The sequence below is a fragment of the Rhinoraja longicauda genome, chromosome 12 (genome assembly GCF_053455715.1).
Source record: "Rhinoraja longicauda isolate Sanriku21f chromosome 12, sRhiLon1.1, whole genome shotgun sequence".
Taxonomy (NCBI): Eukaryota; Metazoa; Chordata; class Chondrichthyes; order Rajiformes; family Arhynchobatidae; genus Rhinoraja; species Rhinoraja longicauda.
Window position 1 is genome coordinate 35,102,518 of NC_135964.1, and position 6,000 is coordinate 35,108,517.

A 6,000-nucleotide genomic window follows, 5' to 3' on the forward strand; every position below is an offset into this window, starting at 1 on the left:
GTTAATTGGTTGTCCCAAGGGAGACAAAGAAGTAAGCCTGAACGTGAGATTGAATGTTACAGGTGTGGCAACATGGGTCACGTAGGGAAAGATGCATGTTGTCCAGCAAAAGGTAGAACACGTAGGAAATGTGGAGGCAAAGATCATTTTGCAAAGAAATGTAAAAGTAAGGCCAGGGACAATACAAAGGATTACAAAAGTGAATCTTCCAAGGCAAGGGAGAAAGTGAAGTCCAGTGACAAGATAGACAGAGCGTGGCAGAAAAAGAAGAGTCACGTCCGTCACGTAGAAGATGATTTCGGAAGTGATGGGGACGGTGAGCATGCTATTAAAAGGGATTATCAGTTTGCATTTAATGATAGCCATCTGGGAAAAGGTGCAGTGATCATCGGAGGTGTTACAGTGCCAGTGATTGTAGATTCTGGTAGCGACAGCAACGTAATTGACAGATCACTGTGGGAATGCTTGAAACAGCAGAAAATCAAGTGCACGTTAAGGAGGTGTAGTAGGAAGTTATATCCATACACCGCAACTGAACCGTTGCAGACCATAACATAACACAGCTAACGTAGAAGTCGGAGATAGAAAAGCTGTTGCAGAATTCGTGGTGATAGAGGAGAAGGGAGAACCCCTGCTCAGCAGAAATACAGCTCGAGAGCTGGGAATGCTTCACATCGGAGTGCATGTCAATTCAGTGCAGTCATATGATGACATGAAGCAGGAATTTCACTCAGTATTCCAAGGAGTTGGAAAATTGAAAGGCCGGCAAGTGAAGTTAGCCATTGATGTAACTGTTAAGCCAATAGCACAACCAGTGCGGAGTACGTCATTTGGACTTCATGGAAAAGTAGAAACTAAAATCAAGGAGTTGATTGATCAGGACATTATAGAGCCAGTTGAACATTCAACACCATGGGTGAATCCAGTAGTGATAGTGCCGAAACCCAATAATGATATCAGACTGTGCGTGGACATGAGGAGAGCAAATGAAGCAATAATCAGAGAAAGACACCCAATTCTGACGATCGAGGAAGTTCTACAAGAATTATCAACCAGTAAAGTGTTCTCCAAAGTTGATCTCAAGTGGGGATATCATCAATTGGAATTACATCCAGATTCAAGAGAGGTGACAACACTTGTCACTCACTGCGGATTGTACCGGTACAAAAGACTGATGTTTGGAATCAATGCTGCCCCTGAGATCTATCAGTATGAAATCCACAGAGTGATTCAAGGGGTACCTGGAGCAGCAAACATATCAGATGACATCATCGTCCATGCATCAATTCGTGAAGAGCATGACAGGAGATTGAAGCTAGTGTTGACTAGACTTCAAAAAGCAGGTCTCACTGTGAATGAAGACAAGTGCAAGTTTGGCGTCTCTGAGATGGATTTCATGGGACACAGACTCACAAGTGAAGGGCTGAACCCGGCAAAGGCTAAAGTAAAAGCTGTTGCAGGTGCACGCGAACCTCAGAATGCAACCGAGATGAGGAGCTTTCTAGGACTGGTCAATTACTGTGCAAAGTTTATCCCAAATTTTGCTACACTGGCAGATCCGCTGAGAAAGTTGACCAGGAAAGACATACCGTTCCATTTTGGAAATGAACAGAGACAGGCTTTCAATACCTTGAAACAGAGCCTAATGAGTGCAGAAACCCTTGGATATTATGATCCAGCTGCACCAACAAAAGTCATAGCAGATGCTAGTCCAGTTGGTTTGGGGGCAGTGCTGGTACAGACACATGCCGATGGACCCAGAATCATAGAATATGCCAGTCGATCTTTAACCAGCGTGGAAAGAAGGTATTCTCAAACGGAGAAAAACGCACTGGGACTAGTGTGGGCCTGTGAAAGGTTCCATGCTTACTTGTACGGCATTAAATTTGAACGTTACAGATCACAAGCCGCTGGAAGTGATCTATTCAACAAGGTCCAAGCCCTGTGCCAGAATAGAACGCTGGGTGCTGAGACTCCAACAGTACAAGTACAAAGTAGTCAAAGTAGTCCACATTGCTGGAAAAGCAAGCACAGGTTGTGACAGAGATGCTGAAAGAATTGTCAGGACTTGCCATTAATGCCAAATCACAAGCAGGAGCAACCCACCAGAACCAATTAGAAGTACAAAGTTGCCAACAGGACCATGGGTCGACGTAGTTGTTGACTTTCTGGGACCACTTCCAACAGGTGAATCAATTATGGTAGTGATAGACTACTACAGCAGATACTATGAATATGCGGTGATGAAGTCAACTACAGCAGAAAAGACTGTACAGGCATTAGCAGAGATTTTCGTCAGACATGGGTTGCCTGTTACATTGTACTCTGACAATGGACCACAGTTTGTGTCCGAGATGTTTGCTGAGTACATGAGGACCACAGGTATTCATCATCATAGAGTGACTCCTAAATGGCCACAAGCTAATGGAAGTAGAGAGACAAAACCAGTCCATAGAGAAGAGGATACGAATCGCCCATGCCGAAGGGAAAAATTGGAAGGAGGCGCTGCTAGCAATACGTAGCTGTATATCGAGCGATCACTCACTCAACAACAGGGAAAAGCCCTGCAGAAGCCTTGTTTGGAAGGAAAATTCGCACTAAAATGCCAGAAGTACGAGTGATCACGGAAGACCAGGAGCTGAGAGACCGTGATGCCGAAAAGAAAGGAGTGGCAAAATGGTATGCCGACTTGAAACGAGGAGCCACGTACTCAGAAATAATGCCTGGTGATGACGTACTTGTGAGACGAGTTGATGTTGGTAAGATGGACACTCCTTACCATTGCCAGTCATACAATGTTGTATCGAGGAGCGGTAGCAGGGTGACAGTCAAGTCTCCAGAAGGTGTTATGTACAAAAGGATTGTATCGAATGCAAAAAAGTACATGTCGAGAGATACTCGAATCGAGGGCCAAAGTCCACCGAGATTTACCGATTCAGAGGGACCAGAAGACATCCCTGAGGTGAGGACCAGTGCTTCTGAGCCAACCAGGATGCCTGAGGTAGTGACCAGAGTTCCAGAGGCAGCACGCTGCGATGCAGGTGGTGAGCAGAGACAGCGTTTGGAGGACAACTCCTTAGCAGATTCAACAGACTCTGATGTTCTTGTGCCAGCTGGTAGACCACAACGTGAAAGGAGAGTTCCCAAAAGATACGACGATTTTGTGTTATAGACTATAGTTATAGTTTGTTTAGTAATTATATGATATTTGTTTAGAGGCAAAGGAAACTTACAAGTTATTATTTGTATGTTTGTATTAAGGGGAAAGAACACAGTAATTGTAATTTAAAGTTTAATTCTGGTAAAGGTCATGATGATGAGTCATGATGTTGATATGCAAATATCGTGACGTGTGTATCAGGTGACCATGGAGCGAGGGAGTGTGCTTGCTGTGTATGCTGGATAATGCAAGACCTGGAAAGTGGTAGTCAGTAGAAGAAATAAACATAGAGACTAAGTAATGTAATTCCCACGGATTGTGTCTGCTTCATTATTACACAGTCAATTAACTTACAAACCTGTATGTCTTTGGAGTGTGGGAGGGATCCGAACCTCCTGGAGAAAACCCACTTAGGTCACTCTCTCCCCTGCGGACTTCAGGCACAGCTCTGCAAGCTCCTATCTACAGAAGTTCTCTGACGACTCTGCCATCGTCGACCTCATCACAGGCGACGATGACAGGGTGTACAGAGAACTGATCAAGGAGTTTATGGACTGGTACCAGCGGAACCGCCTCCGGATCAACGCGGGGAAAACCAGGGAGATGGTGGTAGATTTCCGCAGGCACAGCCAGGTCCCCCCGACACCGGTGAACATCCAGAGAAAGGACATCGGGAGGGTGGACTCTTATAAGTACCTGGGTGTTTACCTCAATAATAAATTGGACTGGACCGAAAACACCAATGCGCTATACAAAAAGGGCCAGAACAGACTTTATCTGCTAAGGACTCAGGTCCTTTGGAGTGCAGGGGGCACTCCTAAGGACATTCTACAACACAGTGGTTGCATCAGCCATTTTCTATGGAGTGGTCTGCTGGAGCAGCAGTATCTCAGCGGCGGAAGGGAAGAGACTTGACAAGCTGGTCAGGAAGGCCAGCTCTGTCCTGGGTTGCCCCCTTGACTCAGTACAGGCGGTGGGAGATAGGAGGATGATGGCAAAGTTAACATCGCTGCTGGACAACGACTCCCACCCCATGCAGGACACTATCACTGCCCTGAGTAGCTCCTTCAGTGACAGACTCCATCACCCCAAGTGCGTGAAGGAGAGATATAGGAGGTCCTTCCTTCCCGCTGCTGTGAGACTGCACAACCAGCACTGCTCCCAGCAGACGAGTCAATAGTAACAGCTAAGGAATATAATTTATCCTTGTCTTTACTTTTATTTATAATGAATGATCTCTTGCTATCCACTTTGCTGCTGTAACACTGTAAATTTCCACGGTGTGGGACGAATAAACAAATATATTATTAGGTCACAGGGAGCACGTACAAACTCCATACAGACAGACGGCACCCATACTCAGGATTGAACCTGGGTCTCAGTTCAGTTTAGTTTGTCGCATGTACTGAGGTACAGTGAAAAGCTTTAGTTGTGTGCTGACCAGACAGTGGGAAGACAATACATGATTACAATTAAGCCATTCACCGTGTACAGATACATGATAAGGGAAACGTTTAGCGTAAGACAAAGCCAGTAAAGTCTGATCAAAGGTAGTCCGAGAGTCACTAATTTGGCACACTTTGGCTCTCTGGCACTGTAAGGCAGCTCCTCTACCACTGTGCCACACTGGTTCTCAATGTCATCTCAAGGACTCGTTCTCTACTTTGAGTGGTAATGGAACAAAGGTTCCCAGGGAATCAATGGTGACGTTGCATTTCTTCAAGGAGACTTTCAGTATGTTTTTGAATCTTTTCCACTGACTTGGAAATATCTTCCCACAGAATGGACTATGAATGGATTTTGCAGAGGCAATATTGATGATATCTTTCCACTACCTAAATATGCTTGGTGTAGGTAATCCAGTTCACTTATCCATATTGAACAGCAGGGATAACTGCTGACCAGTAAACCATAAGTTTACTGTCAACTCTGAGGCCTTGATCTTTAAATATCTTTTTCCTCAGTCAGCCAAAGGTTGGATCATAGAAAACTATGGATTTCATCATCAATGCAATCCTTCATCAAAAGGCAGTTCCCTCGTCAGATGGCAAGCAGACCATATTTTTCAGCAGGTAGACATAAAATGCTGGAGTAACTCAGTGGGTCAGGCAGCATCTCAGGAGAGAAGGAATGGGTGACGTTTCGGGTCGAGACCCTTCTTCAGACTGATGTTTGGGGAGGCGGCGGGACAAAGATAGGATGTAGTCAGAGACAGGAAGACTAGTATGAGAACTGGGAAAGGGGATGGGATAGAGAGGGGAAGCAGGGACTACCTGAAGTGGGAGGTCAATGTTCAAACCGCTGGGCTGTCAACTGCCCAAGTGAAATATGAGGTGCTGTTCCTCCAATTTGCGCTGGGCCTCACTCTGACAATGGAGGAGGCCCAGGACAGAAAGGTCAGAATGGGAATGGGAGGGAGAGTTGAAGTGCTGAGCCACCAGGAGATCAGGTTGGTTGGGACGGACTGAGCGGAGGTGTTCAGCGAAACAATCGCCGAGCCCGCGCTTGGTCTCACCAATGTAGAGAAGTTGACATCTGGAACAGGTGAGGTAAAGGGACAGGTGTTGCAAATCCTGTGGTTGCAGGGGAAAGTACCTGGGGAGAGGGCAGTTTGGGTGGGAAGGGACAAGTGGACTAGGGAGTTTCGGTGGGAACGGTCTCTGCGGAAAGCAGAAAGGGGTGGAGATGGGAAGATGTGGCCAGTGATGGGATCGCGTTGGAGGTGGCGGAAATGTTGGAGGATAATTTGTTGTATGCGATGGCTGATGGGGTGGAAGCTGAGGACAAGGGGGACTCTCCTTGTTACGAATAGGGGGAGGGGGAGCAAGAGCGGCGCTGCG